Source organism: Bos javanicus, chromosome 29 (genome assembly GCF_032452875.1).
Source record: "Bos javanicus breed banteng chromosome 29, ARS-OSU_banteng_1.0, whole genome shotgun sequence".
In the NCBI taxonomy this organism is placed as follows: Eukaryota; Metazoa; Chordata; class Mammalia; order Artiodactyla; family Bovidae; genus Bos; species Bos javanicus.
The window spans coordinates 35,612,898-35,627,022 of NC_083896.1; the positions used below are offsets into that span (position 1 = coordinate 35,612,898).

At 46.5% G+C, this 14,125-nt stretch overlaps 1 protein-coding gene across 5 annotated transcripts in view; it reads right to left on the reverse strand.

Annotated features, from left to right (window-relative positions):
• NTM (neurotrimin) overlaps positions 1 to 14,125 on the reverse strand; it is a 973,298-nt gene that overhangs the window by 640,145 nt on the left and 319,028 nt on the right. The gene's annotated exons all lie outside the window — the stretch shown is intronic.

The window sequence follows — 14,125 nt, forward strand, 5'->3', positions numbered from 1 at the left end:
TTGTCATATAAGTGAAATATGTCCACTGCAGAAAATTTGGAAAAAGAAAAAAGAAGGAGAAGAAGAAAGAGAAGGGAGAAGAGGTGGAAGAAGGAAAAGAAGAAAGCCATCTACTATTCTATCAATTAAGGGTAATCATTTACCTTTTTGTTTTGACACACGGATATATGAATGATGGCCTGTATCTATTTACAACCTGCTGCCACTGCCAAGTCGCTTCAGTCATGTCCGACTCTGTGTGACCCCATAGACGGCAGCCAACCAGGCTCCTCTGTTCCTGGGATTCTCCAGGCAAGAATACTGGAGTGGGTTGCCACTTCCTTCTCCAATGCATGAAAGTGAAAAGGAAAAGTGAAGTCACTCAGTCGTGCTCGACTCTTAGCGACCCCATGGACTGCAGCCTACCAGGCTCCTCCGTCCATGGGATTTTCCAGGCAAGAGTACTGGAGTGGGTTGCCGTTGCCTTCTCCAATTTATAACCTATATATATATATATATATATATATGTATGTATATTTGGGGCTTCTCAGGTGACTCTAGTGGTAAAGAACCCACCTCCCAATGCAGGAAGCTTAAGAGACTCGGATTTGAGCCCCTTTGAGAACCACTGGCTTAATAACTCAAGAAAAAGAGACTGAGCCCATGTTTGGGTGGCTCGTGGCCCCACACTGGTATCTTATTTTGTGCCATTTATGCCCTTCAACCAGAGATTCTGAGCATTTTCTGATGCCATTAAGTAGTTAAAAAAACAAAACAAAACACAGACTGAGAAATTGTGGAACATGTGTATGTTGATGGGGGTGATCCAGGAGAAGGCGTTGATGGCACGGTAGAGAGAGTGGAGGGTTGGCTTTGAGTGCAAGGAGCCAGCGTCCCTGCGCCAGTGGGTAGGTAGTTCAGGCTTTCTGTCTCCAACTGCACTTTTTGCACCTCTGCACTGTGCTCGTCAAGGTCACTAATGGTCTCCACATTGCTGATTCATCGCCCCATCCAGGGTTCATTCCTCATCACACGTGGATTTCAAGCTGCTTCCAGCTTACCCTTTCCCCTCAGCCTCAAACGCTGTCCTGTTTGGGGTGTGCTATTCTCTTTTTATCACAAGGACTGCTCCCTCTTAGCCTCTTTTATTATTCCCCTGCTTCCCCTGCCCCCTTCCCCTTCCTGTGCAGTGCCTGGGGATCACACTTCGCACACCTTCTTTTTTGCATCTACACTCCCATGATCTTATCCACGTTTATAACTTAAATGTCATTACATGCTGATGACTCCCAAATGCATCAATCCCGCAAGACTTCTGCTATAAGCCACATAACCACACAGCTAACTGTCCTCTCCACATCTCTGCTTGAATGACTATCAGAAGTCTCAAAGTGAACACATGGAAGAGAGATGGCTGGTCTTGCCTGACCAAGATTTCCCCATCTGTGTTAGTGGAAGTGCTGTCCTTCCAGACGCTGGAGCCAAAATCCTTTAGTTCACCTTAACTCCTGTCTCTCACCTACAACTGTCAACCAGTCCTTTAGGGAACGCTGTTGGCTTTTGCCTTCAAATTAACCACAGATATCTTACTATTTTCATTACTTTCCCATCATCTCTTTCTTGGATTCTTGGAAATAGTGTCCCAACAAGTATCTTCACTCTTACCACCTGGAGTTGAAACACACCAGAGCAGCCCGAGTGACCCTTTGAGATCACCGGTCATTCCATACCACTGCTCTGCTCTGAAGATGCCGATGGAGTTCCTTTCATCTACAGTGAAAGCTTCTCTGGTGGCTCAGATGATAAAGGATCCACCAGCAACGTGGGAGACCTGGGTTCAATCCCTGGGTTGGGGAGATCCCCTGGAAGAGGGCATGGCAACTCACTCCAGCATTCTTGCCTGGAGAATCCCCATGGACAGAGGAGCCTGCTGGGCTACAGTCCATGGGGTTGCAAAGCGTCGGACACCACTGAGTGACTAAGCACAGCACAGTGAAAGCAGAAGCTCTCCCGAGACGTACACAACTCTACTGTTTTGCACATACTTTCATTTGTTGTATTTTTTAGGTTTCACGTATGAGCAAGATCATACAGTATTTGTCTTTCTCTGATTCATTTCTCTGAGCATCCTATCTCCAGGCCTATCCACTCTGTTGCAGAAAACAAACTCATGGTTATCAAACGGGACAGGGAAGGTGGGAGGGATGCATTTGGGGTAGGGGATTAACAGATACACACTACTAGATAGAAGATAGAGAATCAGCAACGATATACTGTGGAGCACAGGGAATGATACACGTTATCTTGTAATAACCTACAATGGAGTCTTATCTGCAAAAACAGTAAATCATGATTCTGTACACCTGAAACTAACACAATATTGTAAGTCTACTATGCTTCAATAAAACAAACAACAACCTCTGCTCTAAAGTCGTTCATCTCTGGCCCTCGTCCCCTGCCTTACCCCCTAATTCTAGCACCTTCTACCTTACCCCGGCCCCTGCTCACTCTGTTCTGGTCATGTTGTCTTCCTTAATCTTCTTGAATGTAGCGGACAAACTCCCATCTCAGGGCCTTTGCAGGCTCTTTCCCCCCAGAGGAATGTGTCTTCTCCCTACAAATGCCCAATACACTTGCTGCATCATTGCTGTCGTATGTTTGTTCAAATAACCCCTTCCCAGTGAGATCACCTATGATGCTCCACTTGAGAAATGCAACCCGCCGTCTCATGCTTTGTCTCTCCCCATCTCCTAGCCTGTTATACTTTTCCTCTTAGCACTTACATCTTCCAGTTTTGGGTTTATATTATTTTTTAATCTCTTCTCCCTACGAAAATGTAAGCTCCCCAAGGACGAGGGTTTTTATTGTTTGGTTCACTGGTGTGCTCCCATGGTTTCGAATCATTTCAAACACATGGAAAGTCCTTACTAGAATTTTTGATGAATGAATGAAACTTGTGACTTTCATAATTTGCATCATATGCACTGACATAGCCACTCTTCTAAGGCTGGGTGTTTAGGTCCTTTCCACTATTTTGTTGTTTTATAGAACATCGCAACAAATAGCTTTTTATAAGACTCATTTATTAGTTACATTTTAACCACCCTAGGATATAATCCCATAAATGGGAACACCAGGTAAAATGACGTAGGTGTTTTAATGCCTTTGTTGCATGCAGTCAAACAGCTTTACAGCTTAATTTTCCAACCATAGTGTTTGAGAATACCCACTGCTACAGTGAAGTTAGCATTTATTTTTCTTACCTTTGGCAATTTAGAAGGCAAAAAAAAAAAGGGCACATCTCAATCTCACATGAATTTGAATTTCTTTGATGCAAAGTGATTTGAAGTTTTTGTTGTTTCTTACTCATTAACATCTTTTTAACTAGCTCTTCAGAGCCTTTTCTTATTTTGCTACTGAAATATTCATGTTTTTGGAGTTATTTATGTATTAAAAATATTAACCATTTTTTGGAATTGTTAAAAAATTACTTCCATTGATTGTTGCTAAATTACATGATGTTTGACATAAAGAAGGATTTAATGTTGCCAAATTCATCAACTTTTCTGCCTTTATTATGCCAAGTTTTTGGACACAGACAGACCTGTAAACTCACTTGCACTTCCTTCTAGTTTTAACGACTTTGGGTTTTGCTTTCTTCTCTGTCATCTGTCATTCACTTTGCAGCTGGGCTCAGTATAGATTTTTCACTATTAGAAAAATCTACATCACTTATTTGAACACCCGTATCTTTCCTAACTTATTTCTGAGATTGTCATATTCATGCCCACAAATCTTATACTTCATAAAAGTATTTCTGGGCAATCGATTCTGTTACAGAGACCCACCTATTGATTCCTGTGCCAGACCCCCACCGTTCCTATCACTGTAGTTTGTGAAATGACTTAAAATAGACCAGGCTGCTCCTCCCAACCTCCAGTTGGCTTCTTTTTGGGGGTTTTCATGGCTAAAGCTGAAAGTGAACTCTATTCTCCCCTGATAGCTATTCCAACAAAACTATTAGCATTTTGCTTAGAATTGCCTTAAAACTATAAAGTCACTTGGGAAAAACTGACATCTTAATAGTCTTCAATCTTCTTGTCACAAATATAGTTTGTTTCTCTCTCTCTTTTTGTTGCTGTTGTTGGTTCCATTTTATCACAAATCTCTCCAGACTCTGAAAGCTCCCCCCTTGTTCTGGAATCAGAGGTTCTGGGTTCTGTTCCCAGCTCCAGCTTTCTTACTGTCTGACCTTGGACAGAATATTTGATCTTCCTAAATCTATGAGTTACTCCTTAGGATGGAGTTAAAGCAGTAACCACTGATGAGAGAGTCTTAAAGATTAAACAGAAAATTACACCAAAAGCCCTTTGTGTGGAACTAAGAAGCACTCTCTAAATGATGACTTTCAAAAATCAACCCATCTTTGTCATTCCCATCTTTTCTTTATATAGAGAAGGAGTGAAGATCACTGGAGAAGCAGAGTCTGAGAAATCGAGGCCACAGAGTGGGTGCAGTGACTGATGACCTGACATTGGGGTTTTGCTTCTGAGGTCTGAGCTGAGCCGAAGGTAAAAAGATGAAGCCAGTACTAAGGGAAAAGGTTTGGGGAAATTTCTGCATATTTAAGGGATGCCACAGGTTTCATGCTCTGCTACTGCCAACCTGAAATGTTTACTGACTTTTGAACAAGAGTCCTGCGCCTTCATTTTGTACTGGGCCCACACAAGATGCGGCTGACCCATGGCATGCCTGGCCCTCTAGCTGGTGGGGAGAGGACAGCTCTGGGTCCCTCTGGGCCCTTCTTCCTCCACACTGACACACCATTAACTTAGGAAAGGAAAGGGCACTCAGAGTGCGCTTTCCATGAAGTGGGAGGGAGAGCTGGAGCTTACACTTTATCAGAAATGTGCGTATCGGACATGGTGCACGGTTAAACTACAGGTCGTGATTTACAAGCTAACCAGATACTCAGCTCGTTGAAAAAAAAAAAAAAAGAGAGAGAGAGAGAGGATGAAACATGAAAGAGATGGGAATGTCAGAGGCACAATTCTTGCCCAGGGCTCTGGACGCTGTAGTTCATGGCAAAGCTCACAAATCTGCTGACTTGGTCCCTCACTCCTTCCCATTCCAGAAGCTTTTCTGGCAACTAATTATTTACCTCTTAGACGTGGAAATGGGGGGGTGGTGGTGCGGATAACAGCCGTGTTCAGGGGAGCAGAGAAATACATTTATTGCATGTCTATCATATGCCAGACGCTGTGTTTGGGGCTTTCCACCCAGTTTCTACTTTACTCCTCACAAGGACCCTGTGGGTGCTTCAGATCATCTCGTTAGATGAAGAAGGTGGACCAGTGAATCAGTCAACCTGCCCAAATCACAGGGATGGCTAGTGACAAAAAGGATGCAACCCCAGGTCTGCTGTCACCATCTGCCTCGTTCTCGTTAGTGAAACTGGCACAGATGAAGACATACTTCATTACTATACTCCAAGCACCATTCTAAATGCGTTCCATGTTTTAATGTCTTTCATTCTCACCATGAAACTGGGGCTCAGAGAGTTTGTTCATTTGCTAAGTTGTGTCTGACTCTTTTGTGACCCCTTTGACTATAGCCCATCAGGCTCCTCTGTCCAGGGGGATTTCCAGGCCAGAGTTGGTTCCATTTCCTTCTCCAGAGGATCTTCCTGACCCAGGCAATCAAACCTTTGTCTCCTGCATTGCAGATGGATTCTTAACCAACTGACCCAATAGACAAGCTCTCCGAGAGTTTAGGTAATTTCTACAAGGATTTGCAGCTATGAAGTGGCAGATTCAGGATTCCAAGCTAAACAATCCACTCCCAAGAGAAAGCCTTAGGTGTGACCTGGGTAGCAGAGCAAAGCTGGTGACCGAATATAGACTGCATATGGAAAAGGTCAAGGGAGATTTCCAGGTTTCATGGTTGAGCAGCCAGTGGGAAGATGATGTCAGTCATTGAAATGTGAACTGGATAAGGCTGAGGTGCAGGTTTTAGGGAAGTGCTTGTGACGTCATTGTGGACACGCTGAGTTTGAGGCTTGTGGATGGCACCCCCAGGAGGATGCTTAGCAATGACGGCACCTTCCTTAAAGTGTTGCTGCGGAGACTGAATGAGTTAGTCATTAAAGTGCTTGGAATGACGCCTGGCTCAGAGTGAGCGCTACAGAAGCGCTTGCTATTACTACGGCCTAGTGAACAACTGGGTCATCGCGGAGCTAAGAAGATTATTATGACCCAGTAGGCAACTGGGTCATATGGAACTAAGAAAGCAAGATCTTGGCTGAGATGCAAAATCAGGCATTCTGAATGTATAGATGGGAACTGAAGTCATGGGAGAAAAGCAGAAAGGAGCGAATGAGAAGAGAAGAGAGCCTCAGGACAAGCATCATCAGAGACACACAAACTGTCTCGGAGGAACTGGATGAAGACTGGCCATTAGAAAGCCATTTCTGACGTTTCAACAAAAGAGAAATTACTCTCTATATCTGCAAATAAAGCATTGCGTCTCTGACCAAGGAAGACAACTCCTTGGATGGTAACCAACAGAGTCAGAAATAACAAACAAAATAAGATTAAACCGAACTCCTAGAGAAAAAGGGACCACAGCTAACCCAGCTGCTCTTTTTCGCCCCTGAACAGAATGACCAGGAAACTGTGCCCAGCATCATAGTAGCTGATAATTTCCCAGCCCCTCAATCAGCTTCCAACCCAAATGTGGTACTCAGGGTTCTAGGTGGTGAAGAGTCGTGGGTCTTCAGAGCTGTGGTCTAGTTCAAGACACTGAATATGCCTGTGCATGCATGTGTGCACACACACACACATGCACACATACACACACACACATCTCTGATACTTTCTGGTTGCCACTTTGACTAGTGATGCTGGAGGTTTCCTCTTGATCCCTAGTCCCATACACACAACTTCCTTCAGAAAATCTTTTTTGCTTCACTTGAGTTTGCTCACCTCCCTAGTTCTTACTCTTAGCACTTATCCACTGAATTGAACCTTCCTGCTTCTCTGGCTTCCCTGTTACACTACAAACTTACATCAGAGTTTTATCCCTAGACCCAGGTCCTAGCACAGTGCATGACTATCATAGGTATTCAAAGACTCTCATGTCAAAAATTTATTCCTGGAAACTTCATTTTTAAATTCAGCATCTTCTCTGTAGTCCAGCCCACTTTTGTTCCCAGATTAGACTTAGAGAAGATGTGAGAACATCAGTGATTTGAGCCCTTCTTTGTCCAGTGTGGGACGTTTTTGCCGGGAAAGGTCACCTTTGTTGAGGTATAGTTTACACACATTTTAAGTGCACCACTCAATGAACTTTGATAATTGTAAATGCTTGTGTATTGTCATTCTTGTGCATTGATTGATTGGGCTCAGTCATTCAGTCATGTCCTACTCTTTGTGACCCCATGAACCATAGGCTGCCAGACTCCTCTGTCCATGGGATTTTCTAGGCAACAATACTGGGGTGGGTTGCCATTTCCTCCTCCAGGAGATCTTCGTGACCCAGGGATCGACCTGCATCTCCTGCATATCCTGTGTTGGCAGGCAAATTCCTTACCACTGAGCCACGTGGGAAGCCCATATACTTGTATAACCACCACCATATTCAAGATGAAGATCATTTTCATCCCCAAAGGCTTCCTTGTGTGTTTCCCAGGTTAATTTCCCACCATCATTCAAGAATCAGGCTGCAAGCTGGATGTTTAATGCATAGAATAGGAAGGGGGATGACCCGGGGATGGGTCAACCCCGGGTTTTATGAAGGAAATGAATGACTGCTTATCAGAATGACTGCTAACATGCAGGAGATGAAATCCATGGTTTGGTGTCAAAGAAAAGGTGAAATAAAACATGTCGGAAGGAAAGAAGCCTGGCAAAGTCAGGAAGGCCACAAGTAGAGCCTGGGGTAGTTTGTTTGGACAAGAGGTTTTGGGTCAGGAGGAAACAGCACAGGTGATGAGACAAGAGTTGTTTGGGGTAGAGATGCAGGTCTTCACACAGGTAGGGGAGGGTGTTGGAGATGTCTCATGATGTTGCTGGCATGTGCTCCTGCCTGGGGAGGGGAAGGTCACTCGTGGGCTCTGGACTCTTACTGGCCGGGAAACACACGGGCAGCACACAGAGCTGGGAGCTTTATCCTGAGCTGTGCAGTCACCTGGCTTCTCTGGCTGATTCTTTGCTTTCTTCAGTTCAGAGGCTGCTATTTCTAGCCTCTTCCTAGTCTTTCCTGCTTTATCAGACCTGGCAGATCCCAGGCCTGGATGTCTCCCCGTCCCACTTTTTCTGACTCACCCTATCAGGCTTTCAAAACCAGTCTTCTCTGTGAACAAAGAGAAGAAAACCTTAGGACTGAAAGGTAACAGAAGGAGCCCGTGTTTCTCTGTGACTTTTAATTTTCAACCATCAGTCTCTGTAGAAATAGAAATGTAATTTCAAAGCCTAATCCAGAGACTGATTTCAGCAGGGAGATTTTTGTTTTCAAAATGACTCACATTAAGGGAGGAAGTCCAGATCATCTTTCAGCCTCTCCTTTAGAGATGTTCTACCTGTATAAATACATCTCTCTGGGTTTGTAAGAAACACCCTTCATGGAAGACAAAATTTAACAGCCAGTCCTTTATAACAATTTTGTGATCAGATGATACAATCCTTTTGCTATCTTCCCAGTATTGAGGTTGGTTAGAAAGATCAGAGAAGCCATGACCCAGGTGACAAAGCCCACCTTTATGCAGAGGATGCCACAAAGCTTCTCTCAGATTTCCCTCTGCCGATCAAGTTTTGTCTACAATATAAGAAAAGAGTAGAACTTCATCAGCGGAAGACTTAGGGAAATCTAGCTTTGGGCTAAGGGGGCTGGTCCTGACTCTGGTGTAAAGTAACTATGAGAACCTGGGAAAATAATTTTCCTTTATGAATCTGATTCTTTCTCCTCTGCTATTAAATTATTACTTAAATCTTCAGGATGTATTTTCTTTTCCAATAGGGAGTATGAGTTCCTTGAAGCAGGGGTCCCCAGCCTTTTTGAACCAGGGACTGGTTTTGTGGAAGACAATTTTTCCATGGACCGGTGGTGGGGTGGGGGGCGGCGGTGGGGGAGGGGGTGAAGTTTCCAGCTGATTGCATTATTGTGCACTTTATTTCTGTAATTATTCTATCAGCTCTACCTCAGATCATCAGGCATTAGATCCTAGAGGTTGGGGACCCCTGCTTTAAAGAAAATTCCAATTTGATCATCTGTAAAATGGGGATAATTATAGCATCTGCCTCATGGTGTTGTTATGAAGGTAAAGGAGTTCATTTGTACCAAGAAATTTGGGCCGAGCTGGCACGTATTAAAGGACTTAATAAATGCTGGCCATGATGAGGCTGCTACTAATGATGATGCTGACATGGGAAAATAAAGGAATTCTATAACGACCGCCAACAGAGAAAGGGACTTGGAATAAAGCAGCCAGGGCATGAGCTGGAGATGCAGCTCCCTGGAGCCAGGGGAGGGAGAGTCAGCTTGCGGACACAGAAGCCGAAGGGCCATGTCCTCATGGGAACCTGGAGATCGAGGACAGGACAGGACTGGATGACATTTTCACAAGAGGCTGGAGCCCTCGAGAGCCGCCAAATGCTGGATGAGGAAAAGATTCCAGAATTAGCACGAGGACAGCAAGGAACCTCTTCTGTCCAGACCTGATGGGTGGAGCATCTGAGTCTCCCCAGGGAAGGTGTGACTGCAGCCTGTGCCCGGATGGGTTTGGGGGTCTGATTTGTGTTTCCTGGGCTGATTCACTCCCCGGGGTCCCTGTGGAGCCAAACACAGAGGGAGAGATATGCTGGCACCCCAGTCTCCACCCTCTCCTGCTGATCAAGGGCCCCTGATTCCACATCACCAAACACACAAGGACAGAACCACAGCCTCTTAGGACTCTAAGTCATCAAAACACTGCTCATGTGTGTGTGTGTTCAGTCGGGTCCAATTCTTTCCAACCCCACGGACTGTAGCCTGCCAGGCTCCTCTGTCCATGGGGTTCCCCAGGCAAGAACACTGGAGTGGGTAGTCATTTCCTCCTCCAGGGGATCTTCCTGACCAGGCATCAAACCTGGGTCTCCTGCGTTGCAGATGAATTCTTTACCACTGCGACACCTGGGAAGCCAAAATCAGAAGACCAAATCGAGACTATAGAATCGCTCAGCTTAAAATGCTTTAAAAAGCAGGAATCAAATACATCTGAAATTAAGGCACAGGAAAAGTAAAGCCTTAAAGAGCTTTTGGAAGTAAAAAATGAAGTCATGAAAATTTTAAAGTCTCAATGAATGGTTAAGCATTATCCGAGAAGATAAAATTACCAAAATGGAAGATAAACCTGGAAGTCATCCAGATGTATAGAAATGAAAAATATGAAACAGCAGTTAATGGTAAAAGGACCAAATCCATGCCTCACAGTAGCTTCAGAAAGAGAGAGCTGAGAAATAATATTTGAAGAGACAATGGAAGAGTAACAATTCTCCAAAATGACTGAAGGACCTAAGTACTGAAAGTAATCAACCAATATGTCAAACAGCCAGATGACAGAGGATGAGATGGTTGGATGGCATCACTGACTCAATGGACATGAGTTTGAGCAAACTCCAGGAGATGGTGAAGGACAGGGAAGCCTGGTGTGCTTCCCTGGTCCATGGGGTCGCAAAGAGTCCGACAGGACTGAGCAGCTGAACAACATGTCAGACAATCCAAAGTAAAGTGCTCTGGACGAGACTGCAGTGGGCAGCCCGATGCATGCTCAGAAAGACCACCATGCCAGTCGGGACAGCACCAGCTCCCTGGGGGCATCTAGGACTCTGAGAGGTGCAAGTCTGCACAGCTCTGCACTGAGGCATCCCCATTTGCGAGTCCATCTCCAGATTTCCCCGTGATCTCTGTGTGTACCATATGCACAGCCATCTTTCCTCACATCGCCATCCTGACATGCAATCTAGGATATTAACAATCACAGACTCTGACAATCCCCAGACCAGTCCCTGTGCCCTCCAGGGGCTCCCTCCAGACCCCGCTGCCCCTCCTGCAGGAAGAAGGCTGTCTCAGCCTTCCTCCACACACTCAAGGCTATTCCACTAACATTTCAGGTTCTTGTCTTTGGTGCCAGGGGCAAGGTGACATTCCCGAAGATTTATTATTATTGTTTTCCATCACCTGAGGCACGCCAGTCCTCTAAAAGCTTCTGCACCAGGTCGATTCTCTAAGTTAACTCTGACTTTGCACAGATTTATTGGCAAGGTTTGCGGTTTGCCCTGTGTGTGTGCACACGTGTGCGTGTTCCAGACACAAAGGTGAAGGGAGAGAGAAAACCAATATTTATTTCGCTTTCATCTGTGCCATCCCCTGGGCTGATTGCAGTCATACACACCGATCCCTTCCATACTCAGGAGGGTCTGGAGAGCAGTATCCTGCTCGTTTATCATGTGAGGATAAGAAGGCTCAGAGAAGTTCTAGAAGAGGAGAAGGTCAGATAGCCTCGAATCTAGCTCTAGGAAAGGAGACCAACAAGACAGAGGGAGATCCATATGCTGGAAGGAACCTAGAGTCCATCATAAATGGAAACACATCCGTGTGTGGTCTAACCCAGGCTTGGGAAATAGGTGGGGCCATCTGACTGGGTATTTGTCCTCTGCAGAGTCCAGGGAGGAAGCAAATGGCCATGCTGGCCTGACCTCTGAACCCAGGACACGTGGAGGCTCTGACCAGAACCGCTGGGACTGTGTTCAGCTGTGTCCAGCTGTGCAGTCAGTGCTATGTCCTGGGCTCCCTCCCCACTCTCCTCCTCTCTGCCCGGGACCTATCCTGGCAAGTCCTGGGCCTGACCATCCTCGCCCCTGTCCTTACAGTGACGGGGACCACCCACCACCAGCCGGACAGGCAGAGGACCTGTATCTGTTCTCTGAATGATCATGGGTCTTTTGGTCCCAGATGGAATCGGCCTCTGCTTGGCCCTGAATGATCGATCACAGGTCCATCGTGTTGACCACATTTGGTGTTGGTTAACTAGTTCTGAAATGTTAAATACGTATGTCCCTTTCTGGGCCAAAATTTAGCCTTCCTCATGACCTCAACCCCCTACCCAGTCCAGGGGGCTCGCAGACCCCAACAGAGGGCGTTCACAGACCCTGGGGGGCCACTGGCTGTGCTGACTCAGGACAGAAGGCTCTTCGAGCCTCAGTTTCCCCATTTGAGAGCAGGGATATAAGTCTTCTCATGGGGTTGCCTCGAAGACTCAGTGGGATGCATCTGGGTGAGTGTCAGTCACAGTCAGTGCCTGGCGTTCAGGGCTGTCCATCTCCATCCACCCCAGGACCCCCTCCCACGCTCTCAGAAAGCAGATCAAGCTTCTCCAGGACACTCATAGTCCACACATGCGCCACCGAGGAAGTAAACACACCCGATCTCAAAGGACAAAGAACTGGACTAGGAGTGCAAGGGGGAAGGACCTGAGCCCTGAGGCCACGCCAGCTGCCTCATTTCCCTGCAGCTCAGGTAAGCCCCTTGAAGCACATTTGTAAAGAATTAACCTGCATCTGGAAACTGTTAATCTGCAACTTGAAGCTTTACTGGGAGGCTTTGTGGAGACGGGGCCTGTGAAAGCACACTGCTGGCAAAGGCATCCTCTCGGAAGCCTCCAGGCAAGCCCAGCCCACCTCCCGCACCGTCTGATAGGTGGGGCAGGTCACGCACTGAGCATCAAACCTGGGGTGTAGACAGGACCCCAGGTGGCCCGAAGTCTCAAGCAAGCCCACTGTGCATCTGGTCGGTGAGATCGCAGAGATTTTTTTCAAGCTGAATCTTTGGCCTGGCCCCAGGACATTTTCAGGTGAAAAGAACCTGGACATCGCTTGAGCGCTCTCCCTGCAGATGGCTCTGCCCCACCCTCGCGGTGGCTGAACCTGAAGCCTGCCGCACTGACTGCGTCTCAGCCCGCCCGCCACTGCCCTCTGGTGCTGATAGCCCACAATGTCATGGCTCTTCTGAACTGGCAGGGGGCTTCCCTTCCAGCCCCAGGCCCCGCCATCCTGCCTCTTCTGGGGCCAGCTCCTCTGTGCTGACACAGGGCACGAGGGTGTACTGCAGTATTTGCTGTCTCACCCATTCCTCAGGCAGGCAGTTTCTGGATCTCTGTCTTGTCAGCCTAGCTGATCTTTCCTCTGCATCCTGTGTGTGTGTGTGAATTGCTCAGCTGTGTCCAGATCTTTGTGAGCCCATGGACTGCAGCCCACCAGCCTCTTCTGTCCATGGCCCGTGCAATCCAGGTAACCTTCTAGGCTAACCTCACTCTTTGTAATCGCACTCTTCAAAACCTTTTAACGGTCTTCACTGCCCTCTAGCGAAGCTCAGAATTCTCAGAAACAAATGAATATACTCCTGCAATTTCTCCCTTATCCACATGTCCACTCCCAGATATGGAGGGGGAGAGCATCCTTCAGGGAAACCTTGGGCTCTGTGCTTCTCTCAGAGAGCCTTGATCCCTGTCCCACCCAGAAGTGTTACTGAGCATAATTTCTACCCGAATGCTCTTTCCTGCCCGCAACCTCAACAAGTCAACCCCTACAGAACCCATCTCGAAAGTCGCTTTCTCAATCAGGACCTTCTCTGGCAATCCCACCCCATTCTAAGTGGGGTGCCCACCTAAGCATCATGCTCTCAACTCGGGGACAGGGCTTCCCACGAGACTGTGTGCTCCCAGACCCAGGAGCTACCATTTCTGCTTGCATTTAAAAAGTCTCCCCAGGCCCAGGAGAGATACAGCATCTGGCACATAGAACTCACTCAATAAATGTTGAATGAGAAGCCCTATCTAGCTCAGGAACCAGAAGAATGGCAGATGCTGCAAGGGTAAAAAAAATCACCATGGTTACTTCTATTTGCATAATAATAGAAAGGTAGTTATGGAACATTTGCTATCTGCAAGGCTCTGTTAAGTGCATTAAATTCACTTACTCATTAAACAGGCACAGTGACGCTTCACCCCTATACTATCTCATTTAATCTTTACATCAACCTTGGCTGGTGGGGTGAGCCAGGATCAGATCTATTACAGATGAGAAGACAAATCTGGGAGAGGCTGATGGCCAAG